The sequence below is a fragment of the Bos mutus genome, chromosome 3 (assembly GCF_027580195.1).
Source record: "Bos mutus isolate GX-2022 chromosome 3, NWIPB_WYAK_1.1, whole genome shotgun sequence".
Classification (NCBI taxonomy): Eukaryota; Metazoa; Chordata; class Mammalia; order Artiodactyla; family Bovidae; genus Bos; species Bos mutus.
This window is the reverse complement of record NC_091619.1, coordinates 5,710,250-5,723,284: the sequence shown is the minus strand read 5'-3', so window position 1 is coordinate 5,723,284 and position 13,035 is coordinate 5,710,250. Positions and strand designations below refer to the sequence as shown.

At 43.0% G+C, this 13,035-nt stretch overlaps 1 protein-coding gene across 7 annotated transcripts in view; it reads right to left on the bottom strand.

Annotated features, from left to right (window-relative positions):
* The window catches only part of LOC102266917 (uncharacterized protein C1orf226 homolog), a 359,994-nt gene that overhangs the window by 39,701 nt on the left and 307,258 nt on the right, over positions 1–13,035 (bottom strand). The gene's annotated exons all lie outside the window — the stretch shown is intronic.

Sequence of the window (13,035 nt, the reverse complement as noted above, 5' to 3'; positions counted from 1 at the left end):
CAGGACTTTCATAGCTAGAGAGGATAAGTCAATGCCAGACTTCAAAACTTCAAAGGACAGGCTGACTGTTGTTATTAACGGAGCTAATGTAGCCAGTGACTTCAAGTTGAAGCCAATGTTTATTTACCATTCTGAAAATCCTAGGGCCTTTAAGAATTATGCTACATCTACCCTGCCTGTGCCCTACAAAGGGAACAACAAAGCCTAGATAGCAGCACATCTGTTGACAACATGATTACTTGATATTTTAAGCCCACTGTTGAGACCTACTGCTTAAAAAAGATTCCTTTCAAATTATTACTGCTCATTGACAATGCACCCAGTCACCTAAGAGCTCTGATGGAGATGTACAATGAGATTAATGTCGTTTTCATGCTTGCTAGCGCAACATTCATTCTGCAGCCCATGGATCAAGGAGTAATTTCAACTTTTGAGTCTTTATTTAGGAAATATATTTCATAATGTTATAGCTTCCATAAATAGCAATTCTTCTGATGAATCTGGGCAAAATAAATTGAAGGCCTTCTGGAAAGGATTCACCATTCCAGATGCCATTAAGAATATTCTGATTCATGTGAAGAGGCCAAAATGTCTCCATGAACAGGAGTTTGGAAGAAGTTGATTCCAACAACATGGATGACTTTGAGGGGTTCAAAACTTCAGTGGAGGAAATAACTACAGATATGGTGGAAATAGCAAGGGAACTAGCATAAGAAGGGGAGTCTGAAGATGTGACTGAATTCTCATGATAAACCTGAACAGATGAGGAACTGCTTCTTAGGGATGACCACAGTGGTCTCTTGAGATGGAATCTACTTCTGATAAAGATGTGTAAAGACTACTGAAATGACAACAAAGGCTATGGGATATTACATAGTCTTAGTTGATAAAGCAGTGGCAGGGTCTGAGAGGCCTGAGTTCAATTTTGTAAGAAGTTCTACCACAGGTAAAACACTATTAAAATGGCATTGCATGCTACAGAGATATTATTTGTGAAAGGAGAAACAACCAATGTGGCAAACGTCATTGATGCCTTATTTTAAGAAACTGCCTCAGCTCTCCAATCTTCAGCAACCACCACCCTAGTCAGTGAGCAACCATCAGCATTGAGGCAAGGCTCTCTACTAGCAGAAAGATTACAGTTTGCTCAGGTGATAGCATATTAGTCATGAGCTATTTTTTTAATTAAAGTATATACAATTTTTTTAGATACAATACTATTTTACACTTAATAAACTACAGTATAATGTAAAGTGAAACTGAAAGTCACTTAGTTGTGTCTGATTCTTTGTGACCCATGGACTGTGGTCCATGGAATTCTCCAGGCCAGAATGCTGGAGTGGGTAGCCTTTCCCTTCTCCAATGGATCTTCCTGACCCAGGAATTGAACTGGGGTTTCCTGCATTGCAGGTGGATTCTTTACCAACTTAGCTATCAGGAAAGCCCTAGTAGAGTGTAAAGATAACTTTAATGTGCACTGGAAAACCAAAAATTTTGTGCTACTCACTTTATTACGATATTCACTTTATTGCCATGGTCTGAAACTGAACCTGTGGTATCTCCTAATGCCTGTACAGTAACAGATTTGTTAGAACCGAGGGGAAAGAACAAGCTAGATGGAGGGATATCATTATTGTGTGTGACCGTCAGCGTATCGCGGCTTCCCTGACAGCTCAGTTGATAAAGAATCCACCTGCAATGCAGGAGACCACAGTGAGAAGAAGTGGACAGAGAGGAGGGGAGGCCATGGGAGGCACTCTAGACAGAGGGCGAGACAGGGGCAAAGATACTGATGGAGAAAAATCCCCAGCATGGTGGAAGCACTGCAAATGACCCTGACTGAGGAAGAGACAGGAAGGGACCTGACTGAGAAGAGACAGGATTTTATCTTGAAGGAAGAAAAGCAGGCACGTGATACCAAAAGATTTTCATTCTTTCAAATTTTACCCAAGGGATGATGTAGATGGTAGATCTATAAGGGATAAGATAGAAAGCAGTGCTCTAGGTGAGAAATATGAGAGCTAAAGCTAAAGAGGTGGTGATAACACAGAGCCAAGGACACAAACCTGGAATATCTTCAGGGGGCAGAAATCACAGGACTTGGAAACTAATCGTCTATGGGCAGGGAACGGGAAGGGAAAGAGGGAAAGGCGGAGGAGAGGCAGGGAGGAGACAGGAATACATGTGGAATGAGTTTCACAATTCTGATTGAAGTGACTGAGCAGAGACTGGCATCCTACACAGAAAATTCCATAGAAGAAGGACTATGGGTAAGAGAATGAAACTGGGAAAGTTTGTAACAGCTAACTGGAGATACCGACTATCCACAAGTGGAGAGTTCAAGATAAGATGTGGCCTAGAGATAAACATAAGTTAAAACTACGGGAAGTGAAAAGTAAAAAAAAAAGCACCAAGGACTAATCCCAGGAGAAATGCCCTGGGGATTTCACCCAAGGGGCAGGTGAAAAAAAAGGATCCTGGAAAGCAGCTAGCAGAAAAAGAAGGAAAGAGTGGCAAGAGCGGAGGTGGGGGGCCCCAGAGCTAGGGAAGGCAGTGATTCATTCCCCGTGATGCACACTGCAGAGAAAGGCTGGTTCAATTTGCCAATCTGGCCCTTGTGGCTCAGACGGTAAAGCGTTTGCCTACAATGTGGGAGACCCGGGTTCAATCCCTGGGTCGGGAAGATCCCCTGGAAATGGTTTTCCAGTACTCTTGCCTGGAAAATCCCATGGACGGAGGATCCTCATAGGCTACAGTTCTTGGGGTCACAAAGAGTCGGACATGACTGAGCGACTTCACTTTCACTTTCAGTGACCTGGACAGCTTGTTTCAGGAAATATTGGTAGGCAGCAGATATCAGATCACGGGAGGTTGAAGGACTAATGGCAAGGGTGGGGTAAAATGCCAACAATGGGGATAAATGTGTGTGGCCTGAAGCTTGACTAGGAAGGAGAGAAAAGAGATAGGCTAGGGGGAGATGCAGGGACAAGAAAGGTGTGATTTTTGTTTTGTTTTTCAGATGGAAAAGACTTGCCCTTATCTATCTGTGGTGGAGAAGAAAGCACAGTGAAAGATTCAGGTGATGATTCAGGAGAGGGAGCTGATAGCTCAGGGTTTCGGAAGAGGCAGGATGAGAAGACAAAGGCAGGTGGAGGGGTTCATCTGGGTCAGGAGAAGGACACTGGACACTAAGATGGGAGCTTCGGGGACAAGGGGGAAGCAGGAGGGCTGAAGGCAAAGCCGCCTGCGGCCAAGTCCAGGGACCACAGATGGGTGTGAGCCAGTGTCACGGCGCTAAAACAATAGGTAATGCTGGATTAATACAGAACTTCTTACATGTCAGTTATGCCTCAAAACAAAATGGTTGGGAAAAAAAAGAACAAAAGATTATTAGCTCAGTCCAAAAGTGCTTGAAATGGTCACTTTTGGCCTCAAAATTGCAATATTAATAACTTAGACTCAAATAGTGCTTACTGTGTTCCAGGCAGTAGGTTAAGGGATGTACATGTACTATTAACTTACTTATCCTTATAACCACCCTGAAAGTGAGGCACTATTATTATTCCCATTAGACAGACAAAGAAACTGAGGCACACAGCTAGTAAAACTGAAGCTAAGGCTCAAAGCCCGCCAGTCTGGCTTTAAGCTTGGTGCTTTTAACCACTGCACCACCTTGCCTCCCAACAGGCTCACTGCTTCCACCTGTAGTCAGCCACCCTGCTTTATCTTCTTCATTGCACTGACATCCCCTAAAAAGGCCTCGTGTGTCATCTGTTGGATCCTCCACCCCAACTTCCAATGTGGGTTCCTCGCCAGCAGGAACCTTGTTGCCTTCTTCACAGTATTCCCAGTTCCCAGAATCAAGCCTTGCATCTGGGGACACTAATAAATATCCACTGAATGAAGGAAGGGGATGAAACTAAGGAGAAACAGCATCAGGCAGCGGTGGCCTGCTGCAATGGAACGGCAGGTGTGGTGGAGCCCGGAAGTGACAGGACATCAGGGGTGTGCTTGCTTGAATAAGCCAGATGCCCAGGTCTGGCAGGTGTAACAGGTACACAGTAAATATTCCTGAGCCACTGGTCACCGTCTAGATGACATGAGTCCTGTTTTAAGAGGCTCTAGTCCCCAAAGGGCTCCAAGCCCTTCCCCATGTTGGACTGTCTGCCACCGTGGAAAGACAGATGCCTCCAGGGGAACAGGATCTCTCCCAGGAAACCTGTCCAGGAGTCAGAGAAACTGCACAAGGCAAAGCAAGGCAAGCAGAACAGGGGCAGAGGCCCCACCTGGCTCTGAGCCCTGGGGGAATGGCCAAGGGCAGCTGCTGCCAAAAGATACAAAGGATAAATCTCCCCCAGGGTAGGGAATGGTGGGAATGAGGGAGGAAAGAAAAGCAGACAGAGAGAGCAAGAGAGGCAGCGCACACAATGAAAGCGAGGACCTTCATTAAAGGCGCTGCTGAAAAACCCAGAAGGGGAAGGGCCCACAAGACTTCAAAGAAGACAGCAAAGCCTCCACACATTTGGATTCCTCCAGAGTAAACAAGTTTCCTCGGCACAACAAAGGGCCTGCCTGGGGCAGCTCTACTGGAAAGATAAACACCGAATTAAATGAAAGCTCCCTAATGTGGAAGCAAGACTCTCGTTAAAGGGAAAAGAAAAGCTGCCAGCCCACAGTTCCACTCTGAAGCTTCAAGGTGCCCCATTACAGAGAAAAACCCTGATGGAGTCAATAAATGCTTCTGGGGGAAGCATTTATGGAAAAAGCATTTACGGTAACAAGGAGTGTGTCCCTAGCAGCTTACAGACAGTAAGGAAGCAAGTGGGGCTAAAAAAAGGAAGTGACTTTGGGGCTTGATAAGAAAACGTTTCCCATTCCAGATCTGTAGAATTCCAAACACTGATACTCAAAGGCGGTTTCACATCCTGGCCATGGAACCACATCACAAACATGGGGTAGCCATCTAATGTGGCTCTCTCATAAAACCATGGGACTGCAGAGATCTTGTCCCCTGTCCTCACAGCATACATGAGGTCATGGAGTTGAGATACTGAACTGGAGAACTAGACGATGGCTAACATGTATTTAGAGTGTACACTCATCTCACACACTAGTAAAGTAATGCTCAAAATTCTCCAAGCCAGGCTTCAGCAATATGTGAACCGTTAACTTCCTGATGTTCAAGCTGGTTTTAGAAAAGGCAGAGGAACCAGAGATCAAATTGCCAACATCCACTGGATCATAGAAAAAGCAAGAGAGTTCCAGAAAAACATCTATTTCTGCTTTATTGACTATGCCAAAGCCTTTGATTGTGTGGATCATGATAAACTGTGGGAAATTCTGAAAAGATGAGAATACTAGATCACCTGACCTGCCTCTTGAGAAACCTATATGCAGGTCGGGAAGCAACAGTTACTGGACATGGAACAACAGACTGGTTCCAAATAGGAAAAGGAGTTCGTCAAGGCTGTATATTGTCACCCTGTTTATTTAACTTATATGCAGTGTACATCATGAGAAACGCTGGACTGGAAGAAACACAAACTGGAATCAAGATTGCGGGAGAAATATCAATAACCTCAGATATGCAGATGACACCACCCTTATGGCAGAAAGTGAAGAGGAACTCAAAAGCCTCTTGATCAAAGTGAAAGTGGAGAGTGAAAAAGTTGGCTTAAAGCTCAACATTCAGAAAACGAAGATCATGGCATCCGGTTCCACCACTTCATGGGAAATAGATGGGGAAACAGTGGAAACAGTGTCAGACTTTATTTTTCTGGGCTCCAAAATCACTACAGATGGTGACTGCAGCCATGAAATTAAAATACGCTTACTCCTTGGAAGGAAAGTTATGACCAACCTAGACAGCATATTCAAAAGCAGAGACATTACTTTACCAACAAAGGTTCATCTAGTCAAGGCTATGGTTTTTCCTGTGGTCATGTATGGATGTGAGAGTTGGACTGTGAAGAAGGCTGAGCTCTGAAGAATTGATGCTTTTGAACTGTGGTGTTGGAGAAGACTCTTGGGAGTCCCTTGGACTGCAAGGAGATCCAACCAGTCCATTCTGAAGGAGATGAGCCCTGGGATTTCTTTCTGCAAGGAATGATGCTAAAGCTGAAACTCCAGTACTTTGGCCACCTCATGCGAAGAGTTGACTCATTGGAAAAGACTCTGATGCTGGAAGGGATTGGGGCAGGAGGAGAAGGGGACGACAGAGGATGAGATGGCTGGATGGCATCACTGACTCGATGGACGTGAGTTTCAGTGAACTCTCGGAGTTGGTGATGGACAGGGAGGCCTGGCGAGCTGCAATTCATGGGGTCGCAAAGAGTCAGACACGACTGAGTGACTGATCTGATTTGATCTGATATGCTAGGAATGATGCTGATTTACCTGCATTATCTCCCTACACCTAGCTAGCAGATAAGAAAGATCTAGAAAGACTAGAAAGTTTGCCAAGGATCACCCAGCTAAGATCATGAACTCCTTATTGCAAAATTCAGACTTAAATTGAAGAAATTAGGGAAAACCACTAGACCACTCAGCTATGACTTAAATCAAATCGCTTATACAGTGGAAGTGAGAAATAGATTCAGGTCATTAGATCTGATAGACAAGAGTGCCGGAAGAACTATGGACAGAGGGTTCGTGACATTGTACAGAAGGCAGGGATCAAGACCATCGCCAAGAAAAAGAAATGTAAAAAGGCAACATGGTTGTCTAAGGAGGCCTTACAAATACCTGAGGAAAGAAGAGAAGCTAAAGGCAAAAACGATAAGGAAAGATATAAGCATCTGAATGCAGAGTTCCAAAGAATAGCAAGGAGAGATAAGAAAGCATAAGAAAGCATTAGGGACCAATACGAAGAAATAGAGGAAAACAATAGAATGGGAAAGACTAGAGATCTCTTCAAGAAAATTAGATATACCAAGGGAACATTTCATGCAAAGATGGGCACAATAAAGGACAGAAGCAGTATGGGCCTAACAGAAGCAGAAGATACTAACAAGAGGTGATAAGAATACACAGAAGAACTATACAAAAAAGATCTTAATGACCCAGATAACCACGATGGTGTGATCACTCACCTAGAGCCAGACATCCTGGAATGTGAAGTCAACTGGGCCTTAGGAAGCATCACTACGAACAAAGCTAGTGGAGGTGATGGAATCCCAGTTGAGCTATTTCAAATTCTAAAAGAAGATGCTGTGAAAGTGCTGTACTCAATATGCCAGCAAATTTGGAAAACTCAGCAGTGGCCACAGGACTGGAAAAGGTCAGTTTTCATTCCAATCCCTAAGAAAGGCAATGCCAAAGAATGCTCAAACTACTGCACAATTGCACTCATCTCACACGCTAGCAAAGTAATGCTCAAAATTCTCCAAGCCAGGCTTCAACAGTATGTGAACTGAAAACTTCAGGATGTTCAAGTTGGATTTAGAAAAGGCAGAGGAACCAGAGATCAAATTGCCAACATCTGTTGGACCATCAAAAAAGCAAGAGAGTTCTAGAAAAACATCTACTTTTGCTTTATTGACTACGCCAAAGCCTTTGACTGTATGGACAACAATTTTTCAAGAGAATTGTGGAAAATTCTTCAAGAGATGGGAATACCAGATCACCTTATCTGCCTTGTGAGAAATCTGTATGCAAGTCAAGAAGCAAAAGTTAGAACTGGGCATGGAACAACATACTGGTTCCAAATTGGGAAAGAAGTACGTCAAGGCTGTATATTGTCACCCTGCTTATTTAACTTATGCAGAGTACATCTTGCGAAATCCCAGGCTGGATGAAGAACAAGTCGGAATCAAAATTGCCGGGAGAAATATCAATAACCTCAGATACGCAGATGACACCACCCTTATGGCAGAAAGTGAAGAGGACTTAAAGAGCTTCTTGATGAAACTAAAAGAGGAGAGTGAAAAAAATGCTGGCTTAAAACTCAACATTCAAAAAATGAAGATCATGGCATTCTGTCCCATCACTTCATGGCAAATAGATGAGGAAACAATGGAAACAGTGACAGACTTTATTTTTGGGGGGCTGCAAACTCACTGCAGATGGTGACTACAGCCATGAAATTCAAAGATGCGTGCTCCATGGAAGAAAAGCTCTGACCATCCTAGACAGCATATTAAAAATCATAGACATTACTTTATTGACAAAGGTCCATATAGTGAAAGCTATGGTTTTTCCAGTAGTCATATGAATGTGAGAGCTGGACCATAAAGAAAGCTGAATGCTGAAGAATTGATGCTTTTCAACTGTGGTGTTGGAGAAGACACTTGACAGTCTCTTGGACTGCAACGAGGTCAAACTAATCAATCCTAAAGGAAATCAGTCCTGAATATTCATTGGAAGGACGGATGTTCAAGCTGAAGCTCCAATACTTTGGCTACATAATGCAAAGTACTGACTCATTAGAAAAGACCTGACGTTGGGAAAGATTGAAGGCAGGAGGAGAAGGGGACGACAGAGGATGAGATGGTTGGATGGCATCACCGACTGGATGGACATGAGTTTGAGCCAGCTCCAGGAGTTGGTGATGGACAGGGAAGGCTGGAGTGCTGCAGTCCATGGGGTCGCAAAGAGCTGGACACAGCTGAGTGGCTGAACTGACTGACCTAGCTAAGAAATGGCTGACTTAGCATTCAAGCCTAGAATTCACCTGAAAAGTGCCAGAACCCAAGCTCTCCATTGCTTCTCTCGTCTGCGGGTCCAGCACTCCCTCTGTCATACCACACTGCCTTCTCATTTCTGTGATAGTTAATTTTGTGGGCAAATTTTGTGGAGCCATGGTGTTGATACTTGACCAAACACTATTCTAGATATTACTGTGAAGGTATTTTTCATACGAGAGTAAACATTTAAATCAGTAGATTGAATAAAGTAGATTACCCTCCATAATATAGCTGGGCTTCATCCAATCAGTTGAAAGTCTTAACAGAACAAAGACAGACCTCCTTGGAAGAAGAGGGAATTGTGCCAGCAGACCAGTTTAAGACTTGAACTGCAACTCTTTTCTGGGTTTTCAGCCTGGAGCCTACCCTGCAGATTTTGGACTCGCCACACCTCTGTAATCATGTGAGCCAATTCCTTAAAATTAGTACGAATATGTGTATCTCCCTAAGACAATTTACATCACTCTACAGGTCAGATTCTCACTCACGCAAGTTGGGGAGGGCCTTCCTACTTCCCTTTCTCTGCGGGGATGTATGGTACTCAAAGCACACATTCAAGCCATGCTCAACCTCCTTAAAGAGACACACTCAGTGCTTTGACATCTTAAACTCTGAAGCAAGTATATTGAGCCTGACAGGTTTTCCTAAAATGAACCTAGATGTTTCCACATGTAGAATGTCAGTTACACTCTTCTTAGGGAGAATGGTATACAGAAGATGCCAAGCGGCTGATGTCTCATGTATATTACTGTAATTTGAAAAAAAAAATCACCAAAAAGGTTATAAAAAGAGATGGACATGTAGCTGATGGGCCCAATATCTCAGTGCTGACCACCTGTCACAGCCAGAAGAGTGTCACCATGCTGGTCTCAGCCAGCATCACTCATCACCATCAGCACTCTCTCCAGCCTCCCAGTCTCCCACTCTAGGCCATACGACCTCAATTCCACCTACTCCCAAACTTCCCAGGTGGCTCAGTGGTAAAGAACCCCCCTGCCAACACAGGGGATGCAGGAGACGCGGGTTCAATCCCTGGGTCAGGAAGATCCCTTGAAGGAGGAAATGTCAACCCACTCCAGAATTCTTTCTGGGGAAACTCTCATGGACAGAGGAGCCTGGTGGGCTACAGTCCATAATGTTGCAAAGAGTTGGACACGACTGAGTGACTGAACATACACAGACACACACACATAAAAACACACTACCTACTCCTGCCATTCAAGGTCATCCTTCTTCATCAAGCAGACTGTTAAGAAGTCACTCCCTGCTGAAATTTCTACTCAGTCTCCATATTCACTTTGGCACAGAGTAAACATTGAATCAGTGCTGCTGACAACGACTAAGATGACACACATCCTTTGCCACAATCATTGACCACATCCCCCACTTCATCCAACAAGTATTTATTGTGTGAAGAGTAGTCCTTACCCCCCAACTCCCCCCAACCCTAGAGCTTGTCCTCTACTGAAGGCAAATGACACTATGTATCTGGTAGACAGTGGGCTGAATGCTGATGGTAGCAGCAACAGCCAAGGGTGAAAAGAACACAGAAACCTAGAGGGAGGAAGTGTTTAAATTTTGGGGAAGGGGCAGAAAGGGAATGGGACAGTGGGAGCTGGAAGGCAGCCTCCCCAGAAGACAGGATAGTGAAGAAAGACTAGAACGGCCGCCTGGAGGTAAATGCAGGAAACGCCGACAGTTGGAACAGGACTGGAAATGGGAGGCAGGTGCTTGGGGAGGAGGAGGGGGAAGAGAAGAAGGAAACAATAATAGGAAGGGGTCCCCACTGGAATCTCTATTCATTCCCCAAAGAGAATCCTTCCTAGTATCACAGGAAATCATATCAACCTTCAGTTCAGTTCAGTCGCTCAGTTGTGTCTGACTCTTTGTGACCCCATGAATCGCAGCACACCAGGCCTCCCTGTCCATCACCAACTCCTGGGGTTCACCCAAACTCATGTGCCTCGAGTCAGTGATGCCATCCAGCCATCTCATCCTCTGGCATCCCCTTCTCCTCCTGCCCCCAATCCCTATCAGCATCAGGGTCTTTTCCAATGAGTCAACTCTTCACATGAGGTGGCTAAAGTATTGGAGTTTCAGCCTCAGCATCAGTGCTTCCAGTGAAAACCCAGGACTGGTCTCCTTCAGGATGGACTGGTTGGATCTCAACCTACCCCCACCCAAAAGAGCCCTGCAGGGTCTGGAAGGGGAAGGAAAGAGTAGCTCCCACAGCAGGAGGGGAAGAAGACCTAGCTCTCAGAGTAGTCTATATGAAATGCTTTTCTCTTCAAAGGCCAAACCTGCCCTCTTTAGCAAATGGCTGAGAAGTTGGTTCTGATTAGGTACTTAGAGGCTAGATCAAGCTCCTCAGACAGTTATGTGATAAGAACAAAGTTCAAACACTCAACCTCTAGATAACTTCTCTGTGCCCAACCTCTTTCACTCCAGGAATAGGTGGCTTTACCAGAGACAATGCCCTTTACTTTTCAGTTAGAATATCTTTGTATATGTGCATCCTGGCTGCCAGTTGTATTGTGGGTTCAATAGCCTTTGAGGTGTAGCCATGACTGTCCACCAACAAGGGAGCAGGGCATCGACAAAGAAGAGCTAATAATGAAAAGGCATCAATCTAATCCTGCTAGGAGCTCCAAGGGCAAATCCTCCAGTTCAGAAGTGAGCAGATCAGCTTTTGTTCTGAGCAATGTGGCTGCAATAATATGCAATAATGAAAAGTAAATCTTCCTCCCAATATAGACACTTAGTTCCTCTTTCCAGAATGAACCAAGTTACCAGTTCTGGAGATGTTTTATGCATAGTGGGCATACACGAAAACACATATTTACATGTATATATTTTCATACAATATAATTGGTATGCTACCAATTCACAGTTCTACATCTTGTTTTTTAAAAACTCAGCAAAATATCTTGGAGATGATTTTTTATCAGTTCACAGAGAACCAATTCATCCTTTTTGGAGGTTCTGCAATATTCCGTTACTTGTAACCATAAATTATTATAAAATCCCCTCTTGTTAGTTATAATTTTTATAACTATATATGCATCATTTCACACATGTATGGGTATACCCTTAAGAGGAATTCTTAGAAGAGAATTTGAGGGTGATTTGGGGGGTCAAAAGCATGTGAAATTTTAAATTTAATGATTTCCATATTTTTCTCCAGAGGGTTTCTACCTTTACCACACACTATGTCAACATGCGTGTCTGAGTTTATCTCTGAGCTTTCTTTTCCAATCCACTCAGACACTTATTAATGCATCAGCACAGTTTTACAGCTTTAAAGTATGTTTTTGAACCTGGAAAGTCACTTGTCTGTCATCACTCATCTTTTCTAGGATTTTTCCTATCCTTGCTTTTTCCCATTTTAAAAAATAATAATAGCTAACAACGTATTTGGTGTTTACCATGTGCCAAGTACCAGATTTGGCATTTTAAATATATCTGCTTATCCAATCAACACAATAATTCTATGAGGAAGATACTACTGTTATTCCTACTTTTCCCAGAAGAGGAAACTAAGGCACAGAGAGATTATGGAATTTTCCTGAAATCACACAGCTAGTGACCAGTGCAACTTGAATGGAAACCGAAAATCTCTACCCTTCATCACTTAGCAAAACTGCCTTTTGCGACGGAAGACTTCTTTTGCCATTTTCTAACTTCTTGAATTGAATGTTTAATTAATTTGATTTTCACGACTAATCATCTATTACTGTAAATAATTAAACCTTTGATTTTCTTCTGAGCACTCTCTTTATCTGTAGCCTATAGTTTTAAATATGATAGATTACCAAGGTGCCAACTTTGCTGATAAAGATTTATATTATAATGTTAAATTTATAGATTAACATAAGGAGAATTAACATTTGTATGATGTTGAGATTTCCCAACCAAGAACTTTCCAACTATCTGATTTTCTTCATATAAACATATATATTTTATTATGATTATTCAGGCATTTTATCTTTTTAAAGATAAAAAAAGTTATTTCAGTGGATATTTTCTTCCACTATGACTTCCAACTGGTTGATGCTGGAACAGAAAACCACAGTTATCTATATCTATTTACTGGACCTTACCTCTAAATTCTCTTATTTCTAATAGTTTTAAGTTTATTTTCATGGGTTTCCCACATAAAAATATAAACAATATTAACTTTTTACCTAATACTCATACTTCTTGCTCCCACATTTACTGTTGGAGAGATGGTAAAAGACACCTTGGTCTTGCTCCTGACTTTTAGTGAGACTTGAAGACTGGAGATACTGGAATAATGTCTACCCTGAGGGTTTACAGAACTACAGAATTTAGAAGTAGGGGAAAAAAAAAC